The 21,932-nt window shown below is 36.9% G+C and overlaps 1 protein-coding gene across 5 annotated transcripts in view; it reads right to left on the bottom strand.

The window, feature by feature from the left end:
* Positions 1-21,932, bottom strand: part of TRPS1 (transcriptional repressor GATA binding 1) — a 261,099-nt gene that overhangs the window by 228,613 nt on the left and 10,554 nt on the right. For 2 of the 5 annotated variants that reach the window (XM_033203223.1, XM_033203220.1), the window contains exon 2: positions 26-122. The exons of the other annotated variants lie outside the window; for them this stretch is intronic. The gene's annotated coding sequence lies outside the window, so the exon portion shown is untranslated. The remainder of the gene's footprint in view (positions 1-25; positions 123-21,932) is intronic. 5 annotated transcript variants of the gene reach the window in all.

A 21,932-nucleotide genomic window follows, 5' to 3' on the forward strand; every position in this document is an offset into this window, starting at 1 on the left:
TCTAGGTTTAAAACAAATGGCTCACATGGAAGACGTGGTTGCCAAGGTTAATAAGATAGAATCTTGAATCCCAGTTGATGAAGCTGGACCACTTGCAGAAAGCAGGAAGCCACTTGAAGTTTCTAAAAAGAAGAGATCAGGAAAACTAAACTAGATGTGGTGTGACATGCAGACTGAAGAAGGGAAAAGTAGAAAATGAAGAAAAGTTATGGGTTTCAAAATAAATCTTCAACTCTGATCATAAAAAGAAGTGGAATTTTTAAAACTTCAGAAATATTGCACAGGTTCAGATAAAAAGATGGGCTGACTGATATACACACGTGAGACATTAACGATACTGGATTTTTCCAGAATTTATGTGCTGTGATCATCTTTATACAGCTATATTGGGGTTATGACTATCAATATTTTATTTATCTGTTACATTATTTGTATTCTTGCCTGGACAGTGTTCTTTTGTTGTCATTCATATTGATATTCTCACACCTTAGTACAGTGTCCCATAAATGAGTAGGTGCTGCTTAATGAGTATTTGCTGCATGAACTTATTGAAGTTATTCATGTTTACTGAACAAGCTTCATGAAACTTACCGAAAAGACAAAAATAGAGCTGATCAACTCACTAACTTAGCTCTTGACACCCATCTGTTTGTTTCCATGGACTGCCTGACTGTACACTTAGTGTCTTATTCTAGCCCCGTTTATCCTGATCCATTATAATTCTTAAGTTCTTACACCTGCAGCATTTTATCAGGTTTTCCAAATTATTTAAAAACATAAATATAGGCTTTCCAAAATGAGCCAGATTTTCCCAGTCCCACTGGGAGTTTTCCCAGAACTTGGTTAAAACTCAATTATGATCCCCACTAGTACATCCCACGTAAATCAGTAGCTAAAATAAGGGCCAGGAAGGCTTCAACAGAACACATCTCTTTATTTCAAGTCAGATCTATAAAAACAGAGACTTGACAGACCTCAGATTTAGGTGCTAAAGGTTGATCTAAAATTCCATTTTACACCAAATCTCCCTCGTAATCACTCAAGTCTCCCAGTGACTCGCCATCCAGACGGAGTTTGTTTTTGAAGTAGGAACGCTATAAAGTCAGGGTACTTTTCCACAGAGGTTAGTAATCTTTGTGTCTATTCCAAAACAATTCCGCTAAGACTCTGCCGTGGAGAGCCCCAAGACATGAGTGCAATGAAAAAAACAGTTTGATTTGTGAATTTGTGTTAAGGTCATGAAGGTACATTTAGGCACAAGCCAACACTGCCTTTAAGGCAAAAAAAACTGACGTTGTTCTCAAATGTGAGGTGACAGACCTCACGAAAAAGGTGTGGGCAGAGATCTCCTTGTAGCTCCAAAAGCAAATCCTGGCAAAACTACCCCTTTGCCAAAGTTGGACAGGATACAGAGAGAACTACACACACTTACGCACAATTTTACACATACACTCAGGAAAGACACAGATTCAAAGGATTATGCAAGCACATTAACCAAAACCAATAGTGGTTTTGGCCGGGCTTTTACCCTCTTCTTTGAGCTTACTCACATCTTCACTTTCTTAATCCCCACAATAATACGTATAACTGGCCCATTTTACACAGTTTTTTTTAAGTGAATAAACAGAAAAGAGAGTACAAATTAAATGAATAAGATAATGCACACTGAAATAGACTGTAAATGCAATGTGCTATAATTTCTTGTATTCCTCCTATCCTTTCCCCATTAGACTATAAACTGCTAACAGGTAGCACACGAAGTGGCCACTCTATATATACTGAAAGAAGATGCCACTCTATATATACTGAAAGAAGATGCCAGCACCCATTGGGAGAAAAAGGTATTTTCTGCACAGGTAAATTCAATCACTATATGATATTTATTTATTTATTTATTTATTTATTTTTGAAACAGGGTCTTGCTCTGTTGTTCCAGCTAGAGTACAGTGGCATGATCATGGCTCATTGCAGCCTTGACCTTCCAGACTCAAGCAATTCTCCTGCTTCAGCCTCCCAAGTATCTGGGACAATAGGCATGTACTACCATTCCGGGTTAATTGAATTTTATATATTGTTGTAGAGATGAGGTCTCCCTGTGTTGCTTAGGCTGGTCTCAAACTCTTAGGCTCAAGCCATCCTGCCACCTTGGCCTTCCAGAGTGCTGGAATTACAGGCATGAGCCACAATGTCCAGCAGTCAATCATTATATGATTACAAAATGCAGGCAGCCAAACAATTTTGGGTGGAAGGATAAAAGGAAATTTGACCAGATTTCCCTTGTTTTCACTTTTCAAAGTCACTGACTCTTATGTTTTAAGATCAATGTTTCTCTTAAACAGCTTGTACACTAAAAATACAGTATAAATCAAACAGTGGCCAGGCGTGGTGGTTCACGTCTGTAATCCCAGCACTTTGGAAGGCCAAGTCGGTGGACCACTTGAATCCAGGAGTTGGAGACCAGCCTGGGTAACATGGTGAAACTCAATCTCTACAAAACAAAATTAGCCGGGCATGGTGGCACATGCCTGTAGTTCCAGGTACTCCGGAAGCTGAGACAGGAGGATTGCTTGAGCCTGGGAGGCAGAGGTTGCAGTGAGCTGAGATAGTGCCACTGCACTCCAGCTTGGGCAACAGAGTAAGACCCCATCTCAAAAATAAATAAATAAATAAATAAATAAAAAGTCAAAAAGTGGTAGTAGAATGTCGGTTGCCTGCTCATGTCACTTCATGAGGACACTCGATATAAGACTAATGTCTCTTTTGACAAACTGAGAGACCTTAACTTCTTAAAGTAGTCAATACTCAGTAGTAGTTACATATATTATTGACAGTATAGTAAATGTACAGTATGTTACAGTATTAGCAACACATACTTTGACAATATCGAAACACCTTAATTCCATAATCTGAATACAGAGAAAGTCTTAAGAAACATTAAAACATAATTTTTTTTTTTTTTTTTTTTTTTTGAGACGGAGTCTCGCTCTGTCACCCAGGCTGAAGTGCAGTGGCCGGATCTCAGCTCACTGCAAGCTCCGCCTCCTGGGTTTACGCCATTCTCCTGCCTCAGCCTCCCGAGTAGCTGGGACTACAAGCGCCCGCCACCTCGCCCGGCTAGTTTTTTTATATTTTTTAGTAGAGACGGGGTTTCACCGGGTTAGCCAGGATGGTCTCGATCTCCTGACCTTTTGATCCGCCCATCTCGGCCTCCCAAAGTGCTGGGAGTACAGGCTTGAGCCACCGCGCCCGGCCTAAAACATAATTTAAGCATCAACTTTATACTTGATAATTTCAAAAATTTCCAAGAAAAAAAAACTCTATAAAAGGCATTTTGCAGAAATTCCTCGAGCATCAACTTTATACTTGATAATTTCAAAAATTTCCAAGAAAAAAACTCTATAAAAGGCATTTTGCAGAAATTCCTCGTGAAGGATTATTAATTTTATATACCTCTTTCTACCTGAACCTGGTTTCTCCTAATATCCATCTATATGTTAATTGGTAAAAGAGATACAAGTTCATTATGGGAATGATAAAACAATATCCTCTGAATTTGATAACAATTATCTTTTCATTCATGATGGAAAACATGCATTTCCTTAAAATCACTGAAGGAAATAACATCCTCTCCCTATTCTACAATGCCTCCCCATGCCTACCTTTAGGAATCTTTGCAGCCACAAAATGATGAGCATGGAGTTTTAAGCTTTTAAAAGACACAGGTCTACTGTTCAAAAGTGCTATCTGTCATTGTTGTTCATGTTCACAGGAATAAGCAAATCATAGTGCTAATATGAACACGCATAAAACAGTAGGTCTTTGGGAAAAACCCTGGAAACGAATTGCTGGTAACTAACATACCTACAGTACGAGTATGTGTTCCAAAGGACTGAAAGCAATACAACTTTACCTCATTTTCTCAACTCCTAAGGTTTCCGTAAGTGTTGAAGGACGTAGTCTATGTTCAAATTAGGAAAGGCTATTGGTTAGAGGTAAATTCACGTATTAAAAACTAAGTTTTGGATAATTACAGTTCAAGATGCAACACTCTCATTTATACCCACCCTCCCTTATATAACAGGGAAGCCTCTGAGGTTCAGAGTCTGACAACAGAACTTCTACATTTATTCAGGTATTTAGGAGCCAGCATGTCGGAAGCAATTCAATTGCTTAAACCTGATTTTACTACCTAACTTGGGGGTGGGGAGGTGTTGCAGGGAACAGTCTGGATTCATATGTATCAAGTTTTCTGTTTTGGAATATAACTTAAAATATTTTTGAAGAAATATGGTAAAGTGATTATCCTTCTGGAACTAGATACACCGACACTGTCACATTAACTCACAGCTTGTTAAATACTGTGCAATCTTTCTATAACATTCTTTGTTATGAGACTAGAATCAGCATATGGGAATTGCTCTTTTCCTGCTAAACTGAAGTCATTACTAACTACTCATCTGTGACATGCACTCTTTCCTGTAACCAGGGATTTTAGCTTCACAAAATTTAGAAACTGCCGCATTGTTTCTTGGCATTGCTTTCAAATGTGACATCATTTAAATTTTGGAATACTCCGTTTTAGCAAATACACTAGTGGGTGCCAGGTTAAAAGATGACTGTCCAAAAAGGGGCAGCAGGGTCTCTGTAGGGAACAACCACAGATTATTCTTTCAATCTATACCATCCCACGCCTTTCACCAGAGGCACACTGAATTACAATGAGCTCAATAAATACATTTCAAAATGGGTTATCAAATTACCAGCCTATAGCAATGGCTTCCCGTCACTGAAGATCTATATTGAAAAACAACTGTGACATGGAAATGAAAACTCCATTTTCATTTGGGAGGCCAGAGTGGGTAGATCACTTGAGGTCAGGAGTTCGAGGCCACCCTGGCCAACATGGTGAAACCCCATCTCTACTAAAAATACAAAAAATTAGCTGAGCATGATGGCGTATGCCTGTAGTCTCAGGTACTAGGGAGGCTGAGGCAGGAGAATCACTTGAACCTGGGAGGCAGGGGTTGCAGTGAGCCTAGATTGCACCACTGCACTCCAGCCTGAGCAATAGAGTGCGACTCCGTCGCAAAAACAAAACAAAACTCCATTTTCAGTTTTCCTAATAATCCAAAGTCTACAATATATGTGTAATCCCAGCACTTTGGGGGACTGAGATGGGAAGAATTCCTTGAGGCCAGGAGTTCAGGACCAGCCTAGAAAATATAGCAAGACTCCATCTTTACAAAAAATTAGAAAATTAGCCAGGCATGATGGCTTGTGCCTGTAGTCCCAGCTCTTTAGGAGGCTGAGGCTGGAAGAGCCCTTGAGCCCAAGAGTTCAAGGCTACAGTGGGCTATGATCGCACCACAGCACACCAGCCTGGGCAACACAGCAAGACCCTGTCTCAAAAAAATAAATAAATAAAAAGAAAACATATATATATATATACACACACACACACACATTCACTTATTAAAAACACTATATACACACATAGTCATACGTACGATATGAATACAAACAGAAACATACAGATGGACCTATTGACTCATTTATTGCTGAGCAAAAAAATAATAGAGAACTGTGTTTAAATGACAAAAATGACAGAAAATCACTATCATTCACACCCTCTGAAAGTCTTATTTTGGAAATTTTTGTATGATTTCTAGAACTACTTCCATTATTTAAAAACTTACATAACCAAAAGAGTAATTCTAATCATCTCATCAATGCACTCTGTAAGCTTCCAGTTATGAAACTTGTGAATTTTATAATCCAAATACAATTCAATAGCAGCACCTGTCAACAAAAATTTAGAATTAGTACTCTCAGTTAGGGAAATCTTTTCTATCAAATAAAAAATAACTCCAAAGGTGCATGGTAATTTCTCCTAGAAAATATGAATGACTGTGTCAGTGTTAAAAAAAATGCTTTGATAACCTAACCCCAGCAAAAACATTAGTAATTTTAATCATTTTTATTATTCCCTAAAAAGACATTTCGTTAATGTTTTTATCTCTGATATTGAAAGCATGCTTAATTCATGAAAATATATATATACAGGCACACCTCAGAGATACTACAGATTCAGTTCCAGACCACTACAATAAAGTTAATATTGCAGTAAAGCAAATCACATGAATATTTTCGTTTCCCAGTACATATTAAAGCTACATTTACATTATACAATGGTCTATTAAGTGGGAGATAGTATTACGTCTAAAACATGCACTTAGTTAAAAACATTCTTTAATGCTAAAAAATACTAACAATCATCTGAGTCTTGAGCAATTTGTAGTCTTTTTGCTGGTCTTGCCTCATCATTGATGGCTGCTCAGTGGAGGTCTTTGCTGAAGGTGGGGGTGTCTATGACAATTTCTTAAAATAAGGCAACAATGAAGCTTCCCACATCAACTGACTCTTCTTTTCATGAATGATTTGTTTGTAGCATGCAATGCCATTTGACAGCATTTTACCCACGGTAGAACTTCCTTCAAAATTGGAGTCAGTCATCTCCAACACTGCTGCTGCTTTATCAACTAAGTTGATGGAATATTCTAAATCCTTTGTCATTTCGACAATGCTCACAGCATCCCCACCAGGAGTAGCTTCCATCTCAAGAAACCACTTTCTTTGCTCATCTTTAAGAGAAAGCAACACCTCATCCATTCCAGTTTTATCAGGAGATGGCAGTAATTCAGTCATATCTTCAGGCTCCACTTCTAATTCTAGTTCTCTTGCTATTTCTACCACATCTGCACTTACTTCCTCCACTAATGTCTTGAAGCCTTCCAAGTCATCCATGAGAGTTGGAATCAGCTTCTTCCAAACTTTGCTAATGCTGATGTTTTGACACCCTCCCATGAATCACGAATGTTCTTAATGATATCTTGAATGATGTATCCTTTCCTGAAAGTTTTCAACTCATTTTGTCCAGATCCACCAGAGGAATCACTGTGGCAGTTATAGCTTCATGAAATGTATGTCCTAAATAATGACTTGAATTTTGAAATTTCTCCTTGATCCAAGGACTGCAGAAGGGATGCTGTGTTAGCAGGCATGAACATAACATTCATCTCTTTGTACATCTCCAGCAGAGCTTCTGGAGTGACTGTGTGCACTGTCAGTGAGCAGTAATACTTTTAAAAGAATCTTTTTCCAAGTAGTAGGTCTCAAAAGTGCACTTCAAATATTCAGTAAACCATAATGTAAACAAATGTGCTATCCTTCAGGCTTTGTTGTTCCTTTTATAGAGCACAGCCCCACAGAGTAGGTTTACCATAATGACTAAGGGTTTCAGAATCTCTGGAATGCTAAATCAGCAACGGATTCTACTTTAAGTCATCAGCTGCATTAGCCCCTAACTAGTCAGCCTGTCCTTTGAAGTTTTCAATCCAGGCATTTCCTATTCCCCTCTAGCTATGAAACCCCTAGATGGCATCTTCTTCCAACAGAAAGCTGTTTTGTCTCCACTGAAAATCTGTTGTTTAGTGTAGCCACCTTCATCATTGATCTTAACTAGATCTTCTGGATAATGTGCTACAGCTTCTTCATCATCACTTGCTGCTTCACCTTGTACTTTTATGTTATGGATATGACATATCTCTTTAAAACCCATGAACCAACCTCTGCTGGCTTCAAACTTTTCTTCTGCAACTTCTTTATCTCTCTCAGCTTTCACCAAATCAAACAGACGGCCTTGCTCTGGATTAGCCTGTGCCCTAAGGGAACGTCATGGCTGGCTTCATCTTCTCTCTAACCACTAAAACTTTCTCCATATCAGCAATAAGGCTGTTTTTGCTTTCTTATCACGTGTGTGCTCAACAGAGTGGCATTTTTAATTTCCTTCAAGCACTTTTTCTTTGCATTCATAACCTGGCCATGTGGCACAAGAGGCCTAGTTTTTGGCTTCTCTCTTTTTCAGCATGCCTTCCTCACTAAGCTTAATCATTTCTAGCTTTCGATTTAAAGTGACAGACATGAAACCCTTCTTTTCACTTGAACACTTAGAGGCCACTGTATGGTTATTAATAGGCTAAATTTCAAAATCATTGTCTCATGGAATAGGGAGGACCAACGAGCCCCAGAGAGACAAAAGAACAGCCAGACAGTGGAGCACTGAAAACAAACACATTTATCAATTAAGTTTGCCATCTTACGTGGGCACCATTCATGGCCCCCCAAAACAATTACAATAGTGACATCAAAGATCACAGACCACCATATCAGATATAATATAATAACAATGAAAAGGTCTGAAATATAGCACGAATTTTCCAAATGTGACAAAAGAGACATAAGGTAAACACATATTTTTGAAAAAACGGTGATGACAGATTTGCCTGACACAGGGTTGCCACAAACCTTTATTTATAAAAAAGGTAACATCTATGGAGTATAATAAATTAAAGTGTAATAAAACAAGGAATGCTTGCATATGTATATATGTATATATACACACAGACATACACACACTTAGCTTGAAATTTAGGATATGTGGTTACAACTCAGAATCACTCTGCTATAGAGTACACCCTACAGTGGCTATGGAATCACACAACTTCTATTTATTATTCTCCTGCTGAAAAACTGGGTGATCTCAGTAATAACAAAGCATTTTTATTATCGAAGTGCTTATGATCATGTAGGACATATCCCACGTAATCAAAATAAAACTTCTAAAATATCCAGTGAGAACCACAAAACATTATCTCTAAACTACTACTCCTCAAGAAAGGTCCTGATATATTCAAAATTAAAACAACCTATTGAAAAATAAGACAGTCATTAGTTTTAGGAGGAATTGTGTGCTCATTTTGGAGAAGACGAAAAATGTCATAAAATTAACGCAAAAAAGTTACTATAAGAGGAAATCTCTTGATATCAAAATGTCATATTTCTTAATCCCATATTAAAATTAGGTGCCAATACAAATATTAAAGAAAAAGATGGCACATATCATTAAAGGCCCATAAAAGGTCATTAAGGCAAAGATGTACAATGTGAAAAAAAAATGCAAAAATACTTCTTGCAAGTGTTTCCAATTTAGACCTTGAACTCGGCACTACTGAATACCAAAGCTTATAGAAGTGAAATTCAAACATAACAGAGCTTTTGAATTTAAGGCATGTATTCTACCAAGGTATGACACTGAGCTAACCTTTTGGGATAATATAATGCCACTCTTTTCTACAATAGCTGATGGCTAGAATGCTCAGTTTGTTCCCCTCCATAAATATCCTAAATATAATTGTTAAAATTAAAAATAAGGCCTTAGAAATACTATTTTGAATAGTCTAAGCACTCCCATAGTTAATGATATACAGAAATTACAAAGATTAGAAACAGAACAATCATTATCATTATTTATAGAAATAAATATTCAGTCGTTTGACATTCACCAAACCTGTTTTACATATCTTATCTAAACTGATTCTTCTCCCAAAACCTGTGCCCAGGTACTATTACTCACAGCCTATGGGTGAGAAGACTGCACTCTAGAGAAATTACAGAATTACTTTAAGACTGGTTTTATTCCAACAGAGCCACATCACAAAAAGGAAAACATAGCTACAACCTATGGGACTTCTAACCATAGCTGGACATGAGTCTATTCCAGACAGTCGCGTGTCCCAAAAGGCACTGTGATGACTGAACTTTCTTTTAATTTGTATTGTGCATTTCCGGAGAACAAATAAACTCAAAAAGAGGTCAAAGTGCTCGTTATCGAAAAATGCAAAATAAAACAAAAAGTTTAGAAAATACTGTGATCCACATTTATGACAACTGAAATAATAAGTATGCCCCCATACTCTAAGACTGGCTCCTCCAGCCATGAGAAAAATATATGGTGGACCTAAAGTCTTAATTATTTGAATATTAAAGCACAGTTTCTGGTGCTGTGCTTTCAGTACCTTTCTTCTAATAATGTAATTATTTAGCTTAGACGTTTGATGGCAAACTGTAGTTATTAATAATTGGTTTAGTATTATTTTTATCATGAGGTCATGGTTTTCTTTTAAACACATTACTTTAAAAAGAGTTGCGTACTAAATCATACATTAAAGGGATTTCTTTGTAATAAAGCACCTCTAGTTTTAAATACTATAACTTATGAAATCAACTCATGTTGTCAACTGAAAAACTCTCCCCTACAGAAAGCAATACTAGAAGTTGAAGTGTTACAAATTAAAAAGAAGAATCTAAACTTCCTCATTTAAAAAAAAAAAATATTTTAAAGTTAATGAAGGGGTCCAGAGATAAATCCTGTCACCTACAAGTTAAAATGGCCACCTCACATCCAGTTATATATCAACTATTTTTCTTTACCTAATATTAGGCACACTGGAAATCTCAAGGCAAAAATGAAGCAGTTGGATACAAATTCTATGAAACAATATAGCTCAGTTATTGCAAAATATCTCTTGTGGAAAAATTTCAGAACAGCTCTACTAAAAACACTAATTTTCATGATATGGTCTTACTAATATAGACTTCTAGAAAAGGAAATTTTAATACAGAGGGTATAAAAAGCATGCCCTTAACAAGAATTAATTTAAAAAGAAGCTTGATGATGTATAGAAGGCAAAAACTTGATAGGGATCCATGTATAGCAACTGTCTTAAAAGTTCATAATTTAAGAAAAATACAAAGGCCTCAGTTCCCAGAATGCTAAAAATATAGTAGCCTTATATACAGATATAGCCTTAGCCACTCCAAAAGGCTTCATGTGTTTGTAAAACTATTATATTATAAGGTAAATTTTGATTTACTGAATATGACTTTCTTTATAGTTTCTGATTGAGAATGCATGAGACACACACTTCCATCTACTCAAGAATGTTTATGTAAGTAAACATACTTCAGAGTATCAGAAACACTTTAAGCAGCTCCTTGAAAACTCTGTATGAGAAAGTACATGACTAATTTAAAGACTAATAATACATTTTCATTAATTAAAAAAATAGTACTTTATCTCAGTTTTAGTTATCTCAATAAAAAATTGGCAATTTTGTTATATTCATTTGAGGTTATTTTTTCAGACTGTCCTTCTTTGCCTTATTCCTGGATTCTTAATAATCTAAGCCATCATTTTAAATTTTTTCGTATTTACATTAGTGCTCAATTTTAATATGTGACTTAAAAAAAAAATGACTTTTTGATAGCCAGAGATCTCCTCCCACAGTAAGGAACTCTCTTTTTTGCATTAATCTCATGCCTCTTACAGTTCACCCAATGATCACAGGTGAATAATAAGATTTAAGGATGAGTAACTGCTGATGAACCCAATTTGGGATCTGGCAAGAGGAAATTAGAGCGTCAAATAAAGGAGGGGCGGCAGCAAAGAGGAAGCAAAAGAGAAGACAAGAGGGAAGAGAGTTTATGGAGAGAGGAAGCCAAGTTGGGAAGTGGGGAGAAGGGCAGGCTGGCCAGGGGATGCGACGCGACAGGGCAGAGGAGTGGGGAAAGGCGGGCAGGAGGCGGCCTCCACACAGCTGGCAGGGCAGGCAGCGCTGGGAGAGGGAGGAGGAGAAGGAGGCTGCAGGCACCGCGCAGCAGTCGAGGATGAGCGAGGTAACCGGAGGGAACGGGCGCACACAACTGCTTCCGCAGGACTTCCTGCGATAACACGCCCACAGCCCGGGCGCCGAGCACGCGTGGTGGCGGCCGCAGGCCCGGGGCTCCTGAGAGAGCGAACGCCAGCGACACACACGCAGCTCCTGTCGTGTCGCCGCTGCCGCCTAGGCAGGGCCGCAGACAGCAGCCTCCTTCCCAGGCTCAGCCAACTCACTGTCACCGTAGTTGCTCCAGAATCCGTGAAAAGAAACTGGAACGCTATTTCTGTTCCTGATCTGCAGTTCTGATTTTTTTTTCTTCTTAAAAATAAAAGGAAAAATTTTTTAAAGAAAATGTCCTTTATTATCATTATTATTACTACCATTTTTATTTCTCTGGCTACACTATCCATTAAAGCACACTGAGTCTTTAAAGCTCTTTCATAAAATATAAATTACTTTAAAATCTAACCGACACACTGGATAATAACTGATGCAAGTACTGTTTCAAGTCTAATCCAAACCACGCTTTCTTTTTTGTGTGTGTGTTTGTAACACACATAAGCCACCTCAGATTCAAAGCTGTCAAGACCCCATGTGGAGCAGGGGTAGTTACCCAGGAGTATAAATACACTAAGAAATACAAAGCCATAGGATTATCAGGACAGTACCACATCCCTGTCATTCAGCAACTTCCCCTTACAAGAGGGTGCTGATCACAGACTTTTTACTGTAATGGAGCCAAGAAGAGACAGTTACTTAAACTAATAGAGTTCTTTTTTTAACAAGAGACTGCAGATATCGCTACAGAAAGAATACTGGTTGGATGTTTCCTGAATTATTACTAAAAACATTTGTTTAAACGTCTCATATATAAAGGTGACGGCCTTATCTCTCTGACAATGAATTAGGGCCTAAGGAGAAAGCAAATTGGAACAGCGTTAACATTAAAAAGTCATCTAGTCTTTGAAATACTATTATAATACTAACTTGGAAGAAGATACAGCAACTCAAATCTTGTTCACCCACCAGATAAGAAACAAAGTAGAGGGAGCCTCAGCTCTTGGGGCCAGGCTGCCTGGACTGAAATCCTGACTCTGCTACTTGCTACCTGTTGTAGCCTAGGCAATTCATTATACTTTCCTGAGACCCAGTTCTCTCCATTCTATAAAATGAACATGACAGCACTTTCTACCTCAAGTGAAGACAATACACAGCAGACTGCTCAACCAATATGAACCAGGATCAGCATTTTAAGGCGGCCCCAATGGAAGATGAACCTCTTGAAACGCAGCCTTTCCCTGGCCAACCTAGCTCACCTATGGCCTGTGGTTGCGCTCACTTTTATTTAGTAATCAGTGCTTAGCTGCGCATCTACCAAGTCAGTTATTACTACACGCAGCTCATTTCTATGCAAACCGTGTCCAGCCTTTGGGCAAAGTTTGCATGCCCTCTGCTCCCTGATGTTCACAAGTGAAAACACTAAGCCCAACACATTTAATAATGTCCTCCTTCCCATCATTAAAGGGCACCATGCAGCTTTAGCAGCCAGGAAACTAGCCCAGCACACATGCTGTGCAGCTGGCAATAGAGGCATCTTCAACAGCATCCACTCCTACATACAGTCTGATAAGGAACATTTTAATGGAGCCAAAACATCCATTTCCTTCCTCTATTTCTGCATTTAGCAAACAGGAGAGCCGGACAATCATATCAGGGATTATGAAATGGCCACTAAGGCTACCAGAACAGCAGGTCTAAATTTCGCCTACTCACTTTCAACCAAAAGTATGCACCCTTTCAGTCGTGGAAAAGTACAGAGGATTTTAAAAACCCCTACTTATTAACTAGCATGTACTCTACAGTGAAACTGTTTCTACTGTCGCTTAATTTGCAAAATCCAAGCAGATATTACTTTTAAAAATCCAGTGAAACTGTTTCTACTGTCGCTTAATTTGCAAAATCAAAGCAGATACTACTTTTAAAAATCCAACTATCTCTTTCAAAGGATTTGTAAAGTTGCTTATAGACATAAGGTGACATCAGAAAAGCATGTTGGTATAATGCAGTTAGCTAAGGTTTCTAGGAAGCTTTGGAATGTTTTGTTTTTAAAGAAGGGATAGATAAGTGCAAGTCCTACAAGTAATGAACTGTCCTAGAAGCAAAGAAATTCATTAAATAGATCTCCTTGATTTCTCCTTCATGGTCCCACGTCCATACAGATTTGGGAATGCACAATAATAGCAGGGGCTTAATTTTCCAGAGCTGTTTAAAGTAATATTTAGCTGCTTAACAGAGTTAAATGTTAAATCAAAGGGACTTCCCAATTCTCAGATAAAATAATTTTTTTAGTTAAAAAAAAAGAAATTCTTAAACCTCAAAATTGTTCCCAGGCTTTTAAGACGAAATTAAAAGTGATTAGCAAAAATCAAACATTCAAAGAAATCTCAGAGGCATTGTTGTTCCAACATGAAAAACGTCTCAGCAGCTATTATTCAGTTATCACTTGATTGGCTATCACTCAGGGAAACATGAATATTAAAAATATTTGAGCAAAGAGGAATACAATATCCTCTTGCTGCCATAAACCTGGGCATCTTAAAGCAACATTACCTATGGTTGTGCTCAGCTCCTAACCCTACTCATCAATATTCATGTTACATCTCCTGAGTCTAAATCACCCTTGCCCCCTCAGCACGCAAGCATTGGACCTACTTACAAGTAACTTTCATCCTGAAGCCAAGACATAAGCCATTGTCCTCAAACATCACAACACAACCTTTGGGCCTGAGAATATTCAAAACATGGACGTTAAAAAGGCACATTTCTGACTCATGACCTTAGAGCCTAATGCTGTTATCCTCAGTTAAGGACACATCATTTATCACCTTGCATCTCTGATGAGTTCATAGTGTCTCACATATAATATCAGTAAAGTACAAGGCTGCTTGTGTTCTCTTTTTCCTATATTTTTCAAATGAATTCAGGCTTCCCCTTTGCCTTAGTTTCACTGGCACTGTTCTACTTCGCTAAATGACATTAATCGATAAAAGGCAGGATTTGAAAGCACACTGCAAAATACAACATACTACGTTGCAACCAGTGGTATCCTACCTTAGGAATGATACATTAGGGCAAAAATCAAGAAACATATATAACTTATGCAATACCAGGTAATATTTATTTTCTGCTGAAACCTCACAAACCAATTTCACAACTTTCTCAGTACCTGAAAGTGTATGTTGCCGGCCAAAGTGTTCTTCCCCTATGTTCCTACTTAATGCAACACTTTTGAGAACTACTGCATCCAAGTCATTTGTAAAGGGAACAAAAATGAATTAGGTATGCTCTCCCTCTCCTCAGGTTCGTGATGCCCAGTAGCTTCTGGTATGAGCTATGCCAAAGCCACACATAAATGGGAGCACAAGGTGAGGATGTTTTAACCTCAATGAGTAGAGGTAGAAGAATATAGAGGCGAACATACCGAGGAACAGGCAGAATCCCTGTAGTTACGGCTGCATAGAAGGCATTTCACAAAGAGGGAAGAATATGAACAAAAGTCAGTGTGAGAATGTTCTAGGACTAGAAAGCACTACCGTAAGGATAGACACATGATGTAGTACAGACGGAACTGGTAAATTGGGGGCAAATTGAAGGGTCCTGAATGCCAAGTTAATGGTGATAATCAAGTTTAAAAGCAAGTACTTATGGAGGCTGAGTTCCATATTGGAACTCAGAACCAAGTTAGGTCTAGAGGTGAAGGCTCAGAAGTTATTTCATTTGGATAAAAAGCTAAAAGCATAAAATCCTCCAAGAAAATTGCATAGATTAAGAGAACATTCAATGACAGACTAGAACAAGTGTGGCAGAGATGCAGTGCCTGGAAGCCAAGCCAGAAGAGATACTCAAGAGAATGGCTGGCAGCATCCAATTCATCTGAGAGATGCAGTCAGATGGAAAGACCATTGGGGCCTGGCTTCCATGAGGCTACTGGCGACTTCAATACAGCAATGTCAACAAACAGAGGAGCCTTGGCAGATATCGCTTAGTTGAGAAAAGGAGATTCACATGAAATGAAACCCAGATTCGGGCATTCAGTATTTTCTCTACTCTGAGGTTATTTTTATTTTTATGTCTGAGTAGGTTTCTCTTTTATCTGAAACAGAACAAACTCCGTATCTGACTTAAAAGCATTCTAATTAATAAATCTCAACAAGCAACGTTTTGACTTTACCATGTCACTTGCAAGTTGAAATCCATCTGGAAATAAATAAAAAGTAGCTGTTTGTTTTGTTTTACCTTGTCTTGTTCTAAATTTTCAAAGGAGCCATATTCAATACTTGTTGTTACCTAAAATCCATCCCTTGCTTAAAACCTAATCTATCTCTCAGCTTCATTAGCCATGTATAAGCTACAGAATTGCATTTGGACTTTTCCTAGATTCCAAGAATGGTTCATAATCAGTCTACAATTGGATTATAATCCAAATACCAGAAGATAATGCTATTTAACTAGCTTCTATAAAATATCCACCATAGTCTGTATTCACAAATATGCCTCATGAGAACAATTATAGTTTAAAGAATGTCTGAAAAGGAGTTTTCCAAAGTAGGTGACTACATTAGCATAGTTGTGATTCAGGGCATTTTCAATACAGTTAAGTGTATACTGATTTATCAGGAAGGCAAATCCCTTAAGAGGTGGAAATAAACATTAAAATATAGCAACTCATTTAAACCTTATCTGGATATCACCTGTTATAAAAACCAACCAAAAAACAGTGCTTTCTGATAAACAAAGCCCAGAATAAGAGCTCTGTTGCCTTATTTTGATCTGCAATGCCAAGAGTACATGAAAAGGTTCCAATCTCTCAAAGTCAAAGAAGAAAACGAGCTATTTTACATACAGGGGGAGAATTATGTAAAAAATAAATAACACTAACAATATCATTAAGAAAAACTAGGGCTCATAAGCACTGATAGAGTTTCCTCTGCTTCTATAAGGTATACAATGAATGACAAATTATAATTCACAGTCTGGGTGAAAAATAAACTTTGCTAATAGCCACAGGACGTGAAGGAAAAAAACTAGATGATTATGTAATAATAATGGAAGTTTTCAGCCTTTCTTCATATAGTACGCTCACCACACCAAGAAAGAAATTTTACGTGGGATGATCAGCATAATAGTCAAAATAGTTCCTTAACCCATTTTAAAACTGCCTTTTAATGTTAAAGATCATTCTATAATTTTCTGATTTAATTGATTATATCTGATGGAATGAGTAAGATTATTTTCCCCCAGCAAACTGTTTCATTTAAAGGAATAACTATTTACAAGCTATTTATAAAAAAGGCTTTTCACTTGAAAGAAACATTAAAGAAACAAAAACAAAAACAAAAAAGACAAGGCTGCCTTCTGGCTAAGAGACAGAGAGGAAAACCCATGCAAACGAAAGTACAATGTCTTCTTCACCCTGCGACTCAGGATGAACTGAACGGGGTTCAAATACAGACTGGACCAGCCCAGGCGTTTCCAGGGTCTGACACACCTCCTCCTCCTCCACCTCTTCCAGCATTTCAAAGACATTTCTGGAGCTGTGCTCTGAAAGAGCTTGGGGCTGTCTTAGGTTCAACATCTTTCTGCATGACTTTAAAGGAATATTTACCACAATTCTTTAAAATCCAGAGGTGAAAATGACAATAGTATTGGGGTTGTAATGTGTGAATTTCACTTATGCGGGCATTCACCCTTTGGACTATACAATATAACTATTAGGTGTGGAAGATAAGAAACAAGGGATTTAGGTAAAACACCTCAGAAGTCTAAGAAGACAGAGAATTATTCCTGTATTTCCACTCCAACAAAGTAAATGATTAAAATTAGCTTAACTGTAATCAATAAACATAAATTGCATCCATGTTGTATGGTGGAGGCATGGCTAAAAATGGAAAGTTGAGAAATTCTAAAAGAAAAATAGAGGCATTAAATGTACATTTTAAATTATTTTCACTACATTTGAAGTTGAAATTGATCATTCAAAAGACAGGATTCACAAGGAAAGTATTTAAAATAAATGAGGTTCTTTTATTTTTCTTTCATTAGTTTTTTATAAATGCTGAGGAGTTTATGTAAAACACCACTTATGGTTTTTCCAGCCAGATTTTAATAACTAATTGCACATTTCAAGCCTAATCTCACAGATGCTGTCTACAGTTTTTCAACCTGCCAAGGGAACTATGGCATTATGAATAAAGAAACATCCATTTCATGGAAGATAAAAATATCCTTAATTCAAATGGACTATTTTTAAAAATATTACTCTCTATATAGATAAATGTTAAAGCTGCTTTAAGCTAAAAGAAAAGAGTAATACAAACTCAGCTTCTTATTAATGACCATTTTCATAACCAGTTTTTCAGTACCAATTAGATTTTATCTAAATGAATCCAACATTTCTATTGCTAAGGTGTTTGAAAAAAGCATTAAGCCTAGATTTTTCGCAGTAATTCTTTAACTTTCTGTGACAGCTTCTAAACATTTGATGCCCATCAATCTAAAGTATTGATAAAGAAATCATGTGAATAGATCAACTGATTCATTATGATCATCAATTTCTCACTGCATCCTAATAAATGACATTTTAATTCTATTCTCATATCCATGTGCAAAAGGAAAAGTAAAGATTAATGAATCTTAAATAGTGAGATTTCCTCAGCAAACATCAAAATCATCTAGTGTTTGACATATGAATGAGGATGGTAAACACACCCAAGTTCTAGTTCAGTCCTTTAACCAAGTAGGGGGAAGGCACCTTTATGTTCAGTTTTTTTGTTTATAAAATAAGATCATGCTGGAATGGATAGTAGTTCAAGTCCTTTCTGTCACTCAGAATAAAACATGACCCAGTGGTCACTCTGATATACCTGAAGTCAAGAAAAACAAAGAAGTAAAACCAAACTTGAATGGCAGATTTTAGACTGACCAGCTGAAGAAAGTTCCACCATTGAGAAAAGAAGTGTTTCCTTAGCCAGGGTCTATTTCTCCATAACCGAATGTTGGAAGACTCTTAAGCCTAAACCCTTATTTTTTTGCTTTTATGGGAAGCTGAACATTGTACACTTTGGCACAATGTGTCCAAAGCAGAATAGATGGGGGCCAGCTCTTATAGTGAAATCGCAGAACTAACAGAGTCACCTCAGAGACTACACCATTTACCCTACATCTGACTTCAGAGAGGTGATTTCATTTATTCTTCCATTTATATGTTTTTGCGCATGGTTTTATTAATGTAACCTAATGAAATAAAATGTACATTCCGTTAGTTCAGAAAGTCAGTTAATATATATGTACATGATCTTTTGCCAAAAAAAAGAGTTGATCAATTATTCTTACAATGATGTTTATGAAAAAAAAAACCCACATTCTCCCACATTAGGAAAAGATGAAAAGAGCTATTGAACTTTTCATAATTTATCTGTACACAGAGGCTTCGAATTAAATCTAAAAACATCATCCTGCCTCTTCTATTGTATTCCAAATGGGCAAATTTTTTAAATTACACTTTCAAAATAACACGTTAACAAGATTCAAAATCAGCACATTATCTTAATTACACAACACCGATGTGATTACATCGGACCAAACATTTTGGCAAAACGTTTGCCTGACATCACAGGAACCAAACAAGGGGGTGGCTAGTTGAAATGTCCACATTTCTACCAGTGGAGACACCAAAATATTGTTAAACACACTCTACTAGCAATAGAAATAATGAGCTCTCTCAGAACCAATTCCACTTTCCAGGGCATAGTATGGGTAATGTATTAGAGATACTAAGTTTGCAGTTTGGTATCTGAAATTTACTTAGGGCCTAATGCATTTATTCCTCTAATGAAAATGTTTTCTAATAGTATTGAAGATGTATGTGCAGAGCTGTTACTTGTTTACAGTAGCAGCTTATTTGTCTTTATACATAATTACAATTTAAGAATGCCGATCATCTCAAGCAAAGCGGTCGAAAAACAAAAACAGCCCACAAAACCAGAGAAAGCTTTCTTTACTCTAAAATGTCTTTAATTTAAAATATGTCAGATTAAGTCTCCACTCTACATACAGATTTAATTTTAACCCTGTGTCTGGGCAGTATTTTAAATTTTTTTATCACTTTTGGAGAATTCTACAGAACTATCTTAAGTTAGTTTCAAACCTGGTAAAAGTTGTGAGTTTTTTTTTTTTCTTTTTCCTCCCATCAAATTTTGAGATATAAAATGCATCATGTCTAAATGAGAAACAATCAAATGTCATATTATTTTACATCATTCATAGTTTTCAACTAACCACAAAAATACTATATAATTTTCCAACATCACTGTTTTGTTGAAGTGAAAATGACTTATGAAAGGATTTCGCTCTAAATACTCTTTAGAAATGACCAAAATATCTTATCATGAAAAGGTGTGACAGGAGAACTGAAATCACTGATGTCTCAATTTCTGATGCATCAAAACGTTTCTGAAAAAACAACATAAGAGAAAATAATACAAAATAAGTGCAAAATTCATTTGCGTTTTATAGGCAATAACAAGGTTTCTGGAATAAGAAAACCCCAAAAAGATAAAGTACTTCCTCTACTTTGTGATAAGCTTTAAAAGAAAAAACTAAACCAATTATTTCAAAATCAATAGACTTCAAGTAATCCAAGAGAATTTGGGAAACATTTCTCTAAAAACTAATCCAGAACACAAGGTGTCAGTTTGGAAATAATGGAAGCATATTTCGTTTTAAAAATCTAAAACTTTTTAAAGACAAAAATTCAAGTTAACATCCCAGTGATTAACTCTGGAACCGCTTAGCCAAAAACAACTTTCGGCACTTAAAACATAAAACCGTCAGTTTCCTCTGCTTGGAGACAAAACATACAAAAAGCAAACATTCACAGTTATATTTTCCTAGACATGAAAGATAGAACTAACTTTCATAAAAGGTGATCACTCTGAGTATTTCTACCTGCTATGATATTCATGTCGTAGCTCCTAAAAATCAGTTACAAATTCCAAACCTCAGAACTATCCTTAATAGATGGCTACTATTCCAGTTTGCGTTACTCCCTAAACTTGATGGAAATACAATCATTTATTGAACTACACTAGCTCAACGCATAAATACGTTAAGCAGCCTGTGACTGATGTTATTGAATTTATAAGCTACCAGAAACAAGTAAACTCCTTACTGTAGACCTCAAAGAGTTGATAACATGATACTTGGCATTCTACTTCTTGGGAATCTAAAACATAATGATGGTGAGAATCTTTTAAGTATTCTTTCTGCCCTAAATCCTGAAAACATGATTTTCAAGCATCATCCATGGTCAAATGGTCAAATTCATATTTATAAACTTGGAATAGAGAGTTTGGTGGAAGTACTGCATAACTAAAAATGACTTTTTTTTTAAGCCAGAACTATGTCACAGGTGGTGCTTGTAATTGTTTCAAAACTACACAACTTTATTTAATTCCATGCAATGCATTTCCTCATAGAAATGGAATAGCAAACTCCTACTCAATAGCAAACAATAAAATAAAATAAAATCAAGTATATAAGCTTCTTCCTCTTCTTAGACACTGCCCCCAAAATGGAAAAGTTATAAAGAAAGGTAAGTAAAAATCCTGCAGCTTACACATTTTTCCACTGAGAAGGTAAATCCTTACTCCAGAAACCAAAATATTAGACCCCAAACAGTGTGGAGGGAAGAGGGGTAGGAGGTTGAAAAAAAGGAAAAAGTGATGATCAAGCAGGGCAGAATAAACCAGAGGAAGCATGCTTGGTCTCAGCACAATTTTCTTTAGCATCCTAAAATCAACGACATCACGCAGCCTATGATCTCTGCTTACTCTTCTGAAAACCATTCAGAGGATTTTCAAAAAGGAAGAAATCTAGTTGTGCTTCCAAATGCCAAATGAACTTACAGGACCTTCCACTCCTGAAGGAAAACAGCACAGTAGCGCACCAGAAGCTAGAGAATGCTTTTTGTCACGCAAAGCCGGAACTGATGAGTGTGACCCCAATGGGGTTTATCTAAAATTCCCAAGTACAACAGGCGAAGGGGTCAAAGTTTTCTATATCAGAGATATATAAATAAAGCCATATGCAGCAACCACTCCTTATGTTATCATGGATTATACAGTATCCTAGTCCCCCTTCTGTTCAGATATATATACATGTCTCTTTTAAAGAAGGAACTGAAAATGGGAAAAATTACAAGGAGGGAAACCTGCTAACACTAATATCTACCCCCAGTTCTCCAGCTCTAATCATTATTGCTCTCATTTTTAAAATGTTAGTATTGCCAAGGACACACTGAATTGTTCAGAGAGT

This window comes from Trachypithecus francoisi, unplaced genomic scaffold, assembly GCF_009764315.1.
Source record: "Trachypithecus francoisi isolate TF-2019V2 unplaced genomic scaffold, Tfra_2.0 Lachesis_group7, whole genome shotgun sequence".
NCBI classification, from domain to species: Eukaryota; Metazoa; Chordata; class Mammalia; order Primates; family Cercopithecidae; genus Trachypithecus; species Trachypithecus francoisi.